Below are 12,820 nucleotides of genomic sequence, written 5' to 3'. Positions count from 1 at the left end.
AACATTAGCTGTTAGCATTAATGGACAGAAAGGGTCCAGGTGAAGGAAACCAACAATACTTTTTAAATAAAATTATTTACAAAGTTTGAAATTGAATTTATATGAAGAAAGCCCATTAAAACAAGTCAAGTTAAATATGAAGTACTTAAAGAGGTACTGCAGTCTGCTCACATAATTTGTAATAAAAACATATTTGCCATTCTGAAGCTTCCCTCCAACCAAATTAAATATTATTTTATATATACTGTGATTCTGTACTTGCCAAATATGCTTCAGAAATCTCCCTCCACTAAGTCTAGCTTCAGACATTTTAACTTAATTTGCCTGTTCACTTCCTGGATTTACGCAGACACACAGACACACACATATTTTTATATATATATATATATATATATATATATATATATATATATATATATATATATATATATATATACAGATATACACACTCAAATCACTGCTTGCCTGCCCATTTCTCCTCTCCTGAATACTCATGGATCTCTGCAGTCTCCGGTTATCTCCGCCCACACCCAGCCCCCCCTAGCTCTGCAGCTCTCATTGGCTGTCCTATGACTCACCCCTCCTCCCTTGCTGGCAAACTCTCAGGTGAGTGAGAGAGAGAGAGCTGTGCATGATGTCATTAGCCTAGGCCAGTGACCAGACAAGAAAGGAGAAGTAGGCTGTATAAGGTATTTACTTGCAGAAACAAAAATGTTTTACTATCCAAAGTTAAAACAACAAGGGCAGAGGATTTAACAGATGGAAAGATGAAAAAATGACTGAAGAGCCACTTTCAAACTTTATGTTTGGGCACGGAGTATATGATCATCAACAGAAACCTGAAAGTGTTACTAAACCCACAACAGTAAAATCAGTCTGCATATGCAGTAAAGCATGCTTGTTATACTCATTGTGGAACCTAAGGGGTTAATCCTCTGCATTGTGTCAAAAGGCTGTTTGATCCTGTCTCCTCTGATCCTCCTCTTCTTCCACAGTCCCAACCCATTCCCTCATAGAACAGAGGCCAGTGAACAAGCTACACATGCTCAGTTTGGTGTGTATTGCTAGAGAGTTTTTTCTTTTTCTCGGGAGAGTGCATCAGCACAGGGCCAATCAGCACTGTCCAGACAGAGAGTCAGGGGTCCTTCAGTCTCTGACAGTCAGAGCAGAATGAAAACTCTTCCTACAAGCTTTAACCAGACACTGATAGAAGTCACAAGACTGCTATATACTGCTGATGAGAAAAGGTATTTAGTAGTTTATTTTTACTAAAATGATTGCATTTCCATGATCTGTGTACTGTGGGAGACCAGATATAGTGATTGCAGGCTCCTGGGTTTAGTAACACTTGAAGACAAATTCATTTCTTTCCTTTTATGTTTTTTGCAATTAATAGCCAAATGATATGTATATCACAGCATCAACATGTAAGACTAAATGTGAAAGAAAAAATATTTAGAGCCTAAACTTTGAATAGGCTTCTGAGATTGTGATCCATAACTTTGAGGTGTTTTTCACAATCAGAATAGAACCATTTAGAAAATGGAGATGAAGCCAGCTAGCGGATAAAGTATTATATTCAATCTTCTGCTAGTGCTGCTCACAAAATAGCTCCCTTGACATTATAAAGTATAAGCTGAATTATTCCTCCAGAAACTATTCAGCAATGATACGCTGAGTAGGAGGAGCAGTTGCAGACAAATGAGAAAAATAATAGAATGTGACTGGCGGTTCTAGTTTTGCTTTATTTGACTACACCTATGCCCTTTACGCATGTTTCAACACACATAAACTGCAGCAAAGGATCTTGGAAATGCATACTGGAATTGCTGCTATAGCTCATATAAAGCCCAAGCACATTGGGTGCTTAGCCCCAGTGCATAAGTCTCAGAGGTTTATCTGTGGGCGGAGGGCAGAGGTTCACCATCCAGGCCCACTGCTGGCAGCCTGCCAAAAACATCCGGGGGCAGCTGTGGCTGTACAATGCACCTAATGGTGCTTACATTAAGGGCAGTATGCGCCCAGGTAAGAATGCTTCGAACACAGACTGCTGAACAATGCTTGCATCTGACTGGATGCAGGCACCAATTGACCGTCAATGTTCAACCCGGCTCCTTTTTTTTTTTGCAAAGTGGTGCTGATAGGGCCATCCACTGATTGATTTTCAGCCAGTTCATTTTGCTATGCTTCATCTGTTTTTGTCCATACAAAAGAGGGACATTTGAGAGGCGCATCAGTGAGATATCTAAAGCCCCGTACACACGCGTTGAAAATTGGCAGGGAATTTTCGGCCAACGTCCGATCTGCCGATTTTCAGCTTGTTAGTATGATGCTTCCGACAACCAACTCCGACTTTTCGGCCGAAAAAAATCTGGTGTGCAGACTATAAAATTTTTGTTGGCCGTCAACACAACGGCCGATTTTCGTGCAGTCAGTACAGATTTCGACAGGGTAAAATCTGACGAGCAAGTCTGGGCATGCTCAGTGAAGAAAGAACACAAAGAAAGCAAACCAGCACATGACATCACTTCTGAAGTAGAATTTTGTTGGGCGAGAAAATTCGTGTGCAGTCTAGGCACATTCCAACCAACAAAACACCACTCTGGACAAAAGACGGACGATCGGTCAGCCGATAATCGTTGCGTGTGTACGGGGCTTTAGGCTCCATTCACACTTGTGCAACTTGTTATGCAACTTTGGAAATCAAAGTCACATGACAAGTCATTCCCCACGTTTTTCAATGATAATTATTCAAATATGTGCGACTTAAAGTTGCAGCGACTTAAAGGTAGTTCATGCACTACTTTGGTCTGACTTTCAAGCAAGTTGAGGGCCATAGACTTCAATGGTAACCCTCTTGAAGTTTCATGAAAGTCATAGCTGAATTGTATACAATGGAACAGTTGTGCAACAGTTGTCCATTATCATTGGTCAAAGCCAAAGTCGTATCCAAGTTTCACCCATCAAAAGTCGTATCCAAGTTTCACTCCAAAATGGGCGCAACTTTGGAGTCCTACAAGCCTCCTGAATGGAGCCTTAGTCCACACTAAATGAAATTTTGAAGACTGCTTCATATACACTATATTACCAAAAGTATTGGGACACCTACCTTTACACACACATGAACTTTAAAGACATCCCAGTCTTAGTCCGTAGAGTCCAATATTGAGTTGGCCACCATTTGCAGCTATAACAGCTTCAACTCTTCTGGGAAGGCTGTCCACAAGGTTTAGGAGTGTGTCTATGGTAATGTTTGACCATTCTTCCAGAAGTGCATTTGTAAGGTTAGGCACTGATGTGGACGAGAAGGCATGGCTCACAGTATTGAGGTCAGGACTCGGTGTAGGCCAGTCAGGTTCCTCCACCCCAAACTCGCTCATTAATGTCTTTAGGGACCTTGCTTTGTACACTGGTCCAAATCATGGAGGGGGGTATTATGGTGGGGGTTTGTTTTTCAAGGGTTAGGCTTGGCCCCTTTATTCCAGTGAAGGGAAATCTAAAGGCACCAGCATACCAAGACATGTTGGACAATTTTCCTAGCGGTTTGTGCATCAACACTTTGTGAGCCCAGCCTGCATGATGATGAACCCCTAGGAGGTGTTTCATTAACCTAGGCTCACAGGGAGGGGTTAATGACACATAGCATCATTAAACCTGGAAGTGAATATGAATGGAGTACTGCCCCTGGATAGAATCACCTCCTTTGTTACTCAGCTGCCTCTGAGAATGGATCGGGTACCGGCTCTGGTTGCAACAGCAACATATAGAAGAAACTGAACTGGTTGGCAGTACTCCGATGCAAACACTTTTATTCAAAGTGATAAAACGAAGAATCACACAGCAAACGGTAGTAAAACAACATCAGGGTACCTCTAACGCGTTTCACACCTCAACTGGTGCTTAAACATAGCTGATTACTTGAAGTGGCAGAAGAGGAAGTGGAGAACATTTTAACTGTTTAAACAGGGGCCTAGAAGCTATTTATTTAAAAAGATAATTAAAACTGGATTTTTGAATAAGCAAAATATTAAAATAAAAATATATAATAAATTAAAAAAAAAAAAAAAACACAAGCTTGCATGTTCGCACTTGATTCCTGGTGAGGCCAGTGTTAAACTTTACCTTTGTACAGGAGCTTCATGTTATAAAGACCGGTCACTGCTGGGTCTCTGGTCTTGTCTCTGCCCACTTTTGCAGTTTTCTGCAGGCAGCCTGTAATAGGAGGGTCCCTCCCACAGCTCTGATCTATGTACATGCATGCATGTATGTATGTGCATTGATGATGTTACTGCTGTGTTTACAAGGTAATAACTATATTTGCAAAGGCATTTGATGCACACAGTGTGGATATAGATTCTCTGTGGCTACTGAAGAATATATTTAAATAAAAGTTTTTTCTGCCAGGAGTTCATCTTTTGGCTTTTATTAGGAGGCAGAGTGGAAGCATTAAGAGCCCCTTCTAGTGGATAATTGATAAATCTCTACGTTAACAAAAAGAAAACGTATAGAAGAACAAGCGTATAAAATGTGAAAGTCGGATAAAAATTCCTTTCTGGTAAACACTGCAATAATGACTCAAAATATGTGCTTACAGCATGCTTGTTCTTGAACTAATGCTGTAGTGTCAGCCTTTATGTAAAGAAAGTGGGGGCAGTTGCCCTTTTGACTTTCTTACCATTTCTTTTCTGTCAAGTCTATGACGCAGCATACTGCAGACTACAGGCATAACGGCGATAAAGAAGATATAAATAGAATACATTGCGCTTTATGGATTATTGAGGCTACTGGGACACACACATTTAGATTCCTATTTCTGAACACCAGCCATTCTTTGCCAGTTATTAGTCACTAGAAGACAGGCACACAAAAAGAATGAAAGTGTGTCTAGGGCCTAGCAATCCTGGAATGCAATATTGTCATCACATATTGGCTGAAGGGTCAATCCAACACAGCTTGGGGCTCTTTTTCTGCTGTAAATTATTTTGTACTTTTTACAATCAATAACGATTTTATTGATGCACTATTTATGCATCATATAGATATTTGTGCAAGTTGTTGCTTTTTAAAAGTGAACCTGTGCTTTGCCCATACTAGGCTGTAGACAGGATTCTAAAGATTATTGGTATATTTGCACTAAATGCCGGGTTAATGTTTGGTAATTCAGGGGTTAATGGCATGCTGTGATGTGCTTTCCCACTCCATGTGTCACTTCCTGTGGAAAAAGGATATATGTAAGTAGAGTTAGGAGACCATACATGAAGAATGGGATTACCCCTTAGTGAGACCCTGAACTGGGGAAAGAAGGTCAATTTTAAAGTTAGCCCTCTGGGTCATGAAGAGTAGAAAGCGGAAAGGAAGAGCAGCCAACTCAGGAGTGGGAGAGGTGGTGGTGGATTGTAAGGAAAGGCCGTCTGTGCACAGGCTAAAACCTGTTTCCTTTTGTGCTCGCAAGAATTTGGCACTGGCTAATGTATATGCGCATACTTTTGCGCGCGTACATGGGCTATGTGCGCCGGTACATGTGTGCACCTGTGACAGATGCTGGCGCCAAACGGCCTATTTAAACTTGGCCAGTGCTCAGGGTCAGTACTGCTGTGTCTTCAGCCTCCCATTTAACCTGTGAATCTGTATATTGCTTCCAGTTGCTGACCTGGCTTGTCTTGACCATTCTCTGAACTCCGCCTGCATCAACCTCGACTTATTCCCTGATCTCAGCTTCTGTCTGCTCCATTGGCTCTTGCTTTACTGATCGGTTTCAGACCTGGATTGTTTCCTGACCACACTCCTCCCTGTGACCTGTACCCGATCCATTCTGTGTGCCTATGACCTGCTACTCTGCCTGCTGTGGCTACTACCAACAGCCTGCCTGCTTGCTGGAACCATCTGACAACTTCTCCTGCCCAGTGTAGACACCTACCCTGCTGCTAGCAAGATTTACGGGCACTCATGTCGCTCTCTACCCCTGCACCCTCCTGTCTACACTATCACGGGCCCCGAGTAAGAGGTGTAAGAGAGGCCTTCATTATCATATCAGGCTACCAGGTACGTGATACCATTGACGGAAGTTCTGTAGGTGGGGTGTAAAGTGTGAGAAGGACTGATGGAGGAAAATTAGGTGCTCAATACTATTCCCCTCAAAATGACTCTGTAGTCGGGGCCGGTACCAGGTGTCACTGGTGGGTGAAAGGTGTTATCCTTCCATGTGTGGTACCAGATGAAGTAATTTGGCCTCTGGCCGTGTGGGGGCACAGAACCCACATAAGTAAAAGTACAATTTTATCAGCATGCAGTTCCCCACGCTAACAAGGCAATGTAACTGACTAATTTATAAAGATTATAGGTGCTTGAGGTCATTGTAGCCGTATTAGTGCACTTGCGACAGAGACAATTGAGTACTGTCCGTGATATTTTTTTTATTTGCACTAACATACAATTTTTCAGGACAAGCTTTCGGGGTATGTCCCCTTCATCAAGATCCATCAGTACTGCTTGGATCTTGAAGAAGGGGACATACCCCGAAAGCTTGTCCTGAAAAATTGTATGTTAGTGCAAATAAAAAAAATATCACGGACAGTACTCAAAGATTATAGGCAAACATATGTTTGTAGTGACAGTTGTCACCCTTATCCACCATGAGGCTGCTTGAGATTCCTAATCTGACTTGCTGAGAAAGCTAAAACTTGGGTGGGCAGTTTCCTCCTAGTCCCCGCATGACATTGTTCAGGCCATGTGATTGGGCACAGAGCTCTGCAATGTGGGGAGGCAGGGGGAGACAGAGGTATACCCTCCTACTTGGCAGCACTCAGTATATTTGGGAAGGTTTGGTGTCAAGGTAGTGCAATGAATCCAAGTATAGGATGTTCATGGCCCCTCCTATACTGTAAACCTCTAGCTTTCCTTAGTTACAGAAACATACAGGTTCACATTAAGATAATGAAACTTCTGGCTGGAAAAAATTTATAATAATTTACAATTTCCATTAGGGATTCATTGAGAAGAACAAAAAAGGTGCCGTTTTTGGTAGAAAAAAAACCAAACACATTACATTCGATTCGATCGAGGCTGTCAGTCCATCAACAGGTGACACACCGTCCAGACCTTACAGGTGGTAAGGCGTTGTTTTCCTGCCTCTGGGTCCTCCTTGCTCTTTGAGTTATCTCCTCTGGTACCATGTCTACATGCCTAGTACTACATCCTTGGCACACCATTGGTTTTCCCCTGACCAGGAGCTTATTTTATTGATTTTAATAAACAAGCTTATCATCCAGATCCCGAGCAGCATCCAAGTTCTTTCTTTCTTTTTATGTCATTTTGTCCGGGAGCGCCATCATACCCGTTTTTTTTTTTTTTTTTTTGTGTTGCCAAACACATTACAGGCATACCCTGTTTTAATTACACTCACTTTACATACACTCACGAGTACAGGCACAGCCTGGTCAGCTTGGCATGGCACTACTCCAAGTTTTTAACTTTGGTGTCTATGGGAAATCTTGGTCAGCTTGACATGGCACTGCTCCCAAACCATAAGTGACAGGGATACCAAACTTAGGGAGCACCGAGAAGGGACCCGGGACTATAACATATCCTATTTGTGGCCGGGCCAGCTTGCCAAGGTAATCTACCATATCATAGTCCTGGATCCCCTCAACATGCTCCCCAAGCTTGGTGTCCTTGTCAGCAGTGCCATATCAAGCAGATTAAGATTTCCTATGGAGCTAGTGTATTTACATGCATTGAGAAATGAAAAAAGGTATTGCTTCACTTTAAGTACATTTTCGTTTTACATACATGCTCTGGTCCCATTGTGTACTTAAAAGTGGGGTATGCCTGTATAAGATAATATACAATTTCATGAGAAATATTGGCTTTTTAGTGGTTAAATAACTATCCAGCATGAAAAAATACAAATTCCACGCCTATGCTTTATTTTTATATGAGAAGTAAATGGATTTTGATAAAATAATCATGCGGTAAGAAAGAATGCAGCTTCGTGAATTGACCCCAAAGAAAGGCAGGCGGAGATAAGCTATTTGCAGAAGCCATGGGACAACTCCAACAATGGTACGCTTATTACTAACATGCCATAGGAATATGATGATAAAATACCTTAGGATTGTTCCATCATGTGACTCTCTGTATCTGGGACAGAAGCAGAGGTCTTATTTATCAACCAGATCCTGTCTGAAAGGAAAAGTGTGTATTTTCCTGCCAAACAGGTTCTTTCTTTCTCTATCTGGATAGGTATGAAAAGAAGCTATTTTTTTTAATCCAAACTCGTTTTTTATTGATATCAAAGAGCATTTAAGCAATAAAAGACACATAGATCAGTTCAAAACACACGTGGCGTACAGAGAATGGATAATAATCACACATCACACATCAAAAAAAAAAAAAATAAAATAAAACAGATCAACCAGAGCTCATTTTTGGAAAGTTTATATAAAGTACAGTTTCGGCCATTGTTAAAGTACTAATTTTAAACAGCTAGCTTACAAAAGCTTTCAGAACCCTATAACCATCCATTGATGGCTTCATAAAAGGTAGCAATGCTCCCACTTTCACGAATCCCTTGCAATTATCAAGTCATTTCTGCTCTGACACACAGTTGCGGACAGTTGTTGAATTAGAGCGGAGACTGCAAGCCAGGCCTTCTTGTCCACATCAGTGCCTGACCTCACAAATACGCTTCTGGAAGAATGGTCAAACATTCCCATAGACACACTCCTAAACCTTGTGGACAGGCTTCCCAGAAGAGTTGAAGCTGTTATAGCTGCAAAGGGTGGGCCAACTCAATATTGAGCCCTACGGACTAAGACTGGGATCCCATTAAAGTTCGTGTGCATGTAAAGGCAGGTGTCCCAATACTTTTGGAAATATAGTGTATCTGCCTGTTATTCTCTGGTAAATATAATTTAATGCATGGCCAGTGTAAAGATAAACCTTAAAGCGGAGTTCCAGCCATTTTACTCACCTGTCCAACGGTCCAGCGATGCGGCCGCCCGAAGCCTCGATCCTCTCCCTCGGCGCCGGCATCACTGCTGTGGGCACCCGGCTGTGACAGTTTGCGGCTTCACAGCCGGGTACCCACTGCGCATGCGCGAGTCGCGTTGCGCGCCGTGATTGGCCGGCAATCTTCTGGGACCTCTGACCTGTCCCAGAAGATTGCAGGGAGGGAGGGGGAGAGGAGAACTTCCGCTCAGGGCGCCGCGGCGCTCCGAGGGGAAGTGGGAGCGGGTACCTGTCAAAACTAGGTACCCGCTCCCCCCCAAAAAAAATGACATGCCTAATGTGGCATGTCAGGGGGTTAGGACCACCTAAAGCGGAAGTTCCACTTTTGGGTGGAACTCCGCTTTAATAAAGATAAAATAACCTTTAGTCTAGCACATTGGTACAGGTTTCTCTCCTGAAATCGCTCACTCTAAAATTTGATTTAATTGATTTAATTGATTTCATTGATTCATTGATTTCATTGCACTGGGAGCTTCACTGTGAGCCTGCCGAAATATAAAAAAACGTCCGACATCTTTTCCCATCGCTTCACTCCCACCAAATGACAGATCCACAGGATGACAGCTTCTATATGGTATATATAGTTATGTCCTTGGCCAAGAACCCCTTCCCCACGCAATGTTGAGGGCATGTGGCCTACTATGGTTTAAAGGGAGGGGGAATACATGTCCGCCCCCCCCTCCTTTCCTGTCCTGCTAGGCTGAATTCCTAACCACTTCAGCTCCGGAAGGTTTTTACCCCCTTAATGACCAGGCCATTTTTTGCGATTCGGCACTGCGTTATTTTACCGAAAAATTGTGTGGTCGTGCGACGCTGTACCCAAATACAATTGATGTCATTTTTTTCCCCACAAATAGAGCTTTCTCTTGGTGGTATTTGGTCATCTCTGCGGTCTTTAGATTTTTTGCACTATAAACAAAAAAAGAGCAACAATTTTGAAAAAAAAAAACAAAAACACAATATTTTATACTATTAATACTTTCTGCTATAAAACATTCCCAATAAAAAATCAAATATTTTTTATCAGTTTAGACCCATTTGTAGTCTGCTACATATTTTTGGTAAAAAAAATCCCAAAAGCGTATTTTAATTGGTTTGCGCAAAAGTTATAGCGTTTACAAACTACGGGATAGAATTTTGGACTTTATTTACTTTTTGTTTTTATTAGAAATGGCAGCGATCGGTGATTTTTAGCGGGACTGCGACATTGCGGCGGACAAATCGGATCCCTAACTGACATTTTTGACACTTTTTGGGGACCAGTGGCATTAATACAGTAATCACTGTTAAATAATACAGTGGCCTTCGAAAGTTTGGGCACCCCAGGTAAAAATTTGTATTAATGTGCATAATGAAGCCAGGGAAAGATGGAAAAATCTCGAAAAGGCATCAAATTACAGATTAGACATTCTTATAATATGTCAACAAAAGTTAGATTTTATTTCCATCATTTACACTTTCAAAATAACAGAAAACCAAAAAATGGTGTCTGCAAAAATTTGGGTACCCTGCAGAGTTAATATCTTGTACCAGGGCAGCTGTTAGAAATCACGGGGCCCCGTACAGTCTATCTGATGGGGCCCCCAAAAGCCCGCCCCTTACCCCACCCATGACCCCGCCCACCTGCCTTAAAAAATGCAGCTTTGTCTTCCAGGGATAGTTATCTTCGAAACAAAGTCGGAAGCTGACGGTCAGGCCCCCCTGATAAGTAACTCTACAGGAGGCCCGATGGTACCCCCTTTATTGGCAGCCCTGGGTGGACCCAATCAGACCCTCAATTTACCTCTATGGAGCAGCGGATGTAAACCTACTTGTGTCTGTTTAAACTTGCCTACCTCTGATCTGGTCCGATAAAAAAACCCTAAGGGGGTCTGTCCTGCTCCATCTAGGTGGTCGGGTGTAAATAGACAATGGAGTCCATTTACACCCCACTGCCCATAGAGTAGAGTGGGCTCTGTCCATGTCTGCTCTGCATAAACTGAGTGGACATGGACCTGTCATCTGCCCACTCTGCTCTGATCAGTAGAGAGATCCTCCGCTGAACAAAGCGGAGTCCATCCAATGTGATAGGGGCCTAACGCAGGCCATAGATAATGCGATTTTATTTCCTGCAACCATAGTCAGGAGAAAACAATGATTCTGCCACCTGGTCCCCTTTAGGAGAACACAATGATTACTTGCTAGCTGCTAGCAATAATTGCATGTGAAATCTGACAGGCTGGTTGTATGCAAGTCTATCAAGTGGATCAACTTGGGTACAATCTGCCTGTCCATAGATGGTTTGAATCTCGGCTGGTTCCTGCTGAACCTGCCGGGATTCGAACCATATATGGCCGGCTGGACCATTTTGGTCTTTCATTAAGCATTGTTGTCATGGATAAATGGATCTCTCTTCTTTCTTTCTTTTGTTTGTATTTGTCTGAGCTGCGCCTCGGTGCACTGCCCTGTTTTGCAAGTTTTGTTTTACCACTTACTAAGTCCCGGTTCACATTATTGCGGCTGCGGAGATCGCATGTAATTTGGAGCGCACTGCTCCTTCATTACATGCGATCTCCTGTGCGGATGCGAGTTCAGCCATACACTTTGTATGGCTGAATTCGCACTGTATCCGCACCAAACTCGCACATGACCCTTTTTTTCAGCCGCATCAGGATTGGGTCACACAGTGGTTCACACTTGTGCGATCCGATCCTGTGCGTACTGTCAGATCGCACTGCGATATGCGATCCAACTGGGGGTGTTGTTAACATTTAATTGACACCCCCTGCGTATCGCATATGGCAGTGTGAACTGCCTCTTGTGCGGATGCGATGCGGGAACAGGCTGCATATTCGCAGCCTTCCCGCATCGCACAAGTGTGAACCGAGCCTGAGTGTTTGTTGTTGCTGCAATGTCTACAAAAGTTTAATAAACATACCCTTTAAAAAAAAAATATATATATATATATGCATTTCACTGTTCTTTCTTCAATGATGATCTTCATTATCATCATGATAATCACACAGTACAGGCTCTGTGGCTCAAAGCACCTGTACTGTGTGAGTGTGACTGTCATCATGATGATAATGATCACCATATTTGGCTGCTCCCTGCTATATAAATATATATAATATAATATGATATAATATAATATATATATTAAAATAGGCAATAAACCAGGGTATGGGGAAAGGTGTGTGCTGTGTCATGTCATGAGACTGTACCTTTCCTGTGTGACTTATGCCAGATCCCTCTGTGTCTGCACTGCTGGACAAGCTGCTGAGTGGAGATCACACAAGGACTCATCTGTGTGCCTGCCCTGCACGGATCGTTTCCAGTTCCAGGCTCCAACTAGCTGCCCCTAGCCTGCCAGCACTCTTCTGCCTGATTCCCTCAGCACTTACTGGCTAAAGAAGTCAGGCAGTGTGCAGGCCAGCAGCGGGGACTTACAGAGCCGGGACTTCCACATTACAAGAAAGTGTGTGCAAGTCCGTGGGGACGCCCGAAATTAAAAAAATAGTCCCCAGAGGCTGCAGCGATCTCTCTGCTCTAGAGGGGAACAGATGAGGCCCCCCCTCAGCCCAGCATGGAATATGAATACTCAGGACTCTGGCAGGGAACAGTATATTATGTACACTAACTGACTGTACACAGTCACATTCTACATGAAGTCTGAAGCTGCCGGCCGGGCCCCCCTGATAAGTGACAGGGCCAGGGCCCCCTACAGAAGGACCGGTGGTCCCCCCCTATCAGCGGCCCTGTCTTGTACTGCCCCCTTTGGCAAGTATCACAGCTTGTAAACACTTTTTGTAGCCAGCCAAGAGTCTTTCAA

General features: G+C 43.0%; 1 protein-coding gene across 1 annotated transcript in view; it reads right to left on the bottom strand.

The window, feature by feature from the left end:
• SPHKAP (SPHK1 interactor, AKAP domain containing) overlaps positions 1-12,820 on the bottom strand; it is a 257,420-nt gene that overhangs the window by 160,290 nt on the left and 84,310 nt on the right. The window lies entirely within an intron of this gene.

The sequence above is a fragment of the Pelophylax lessonae genome (genome assembly GCF_965119305.1).
Source record: "Pelophylax lessonae genome assembly, chromosome: 3".
In the NCBI taxonomy this organism is placed as follows: Eukaryota; Metazoa; Chordata; class Amphibia; order Anura; family Ranidae; genus Pelophylax; species Pelophylax lessonae.
This window is presented reverse-complemented; position numbering and strand designations above follow the sequence as displayed.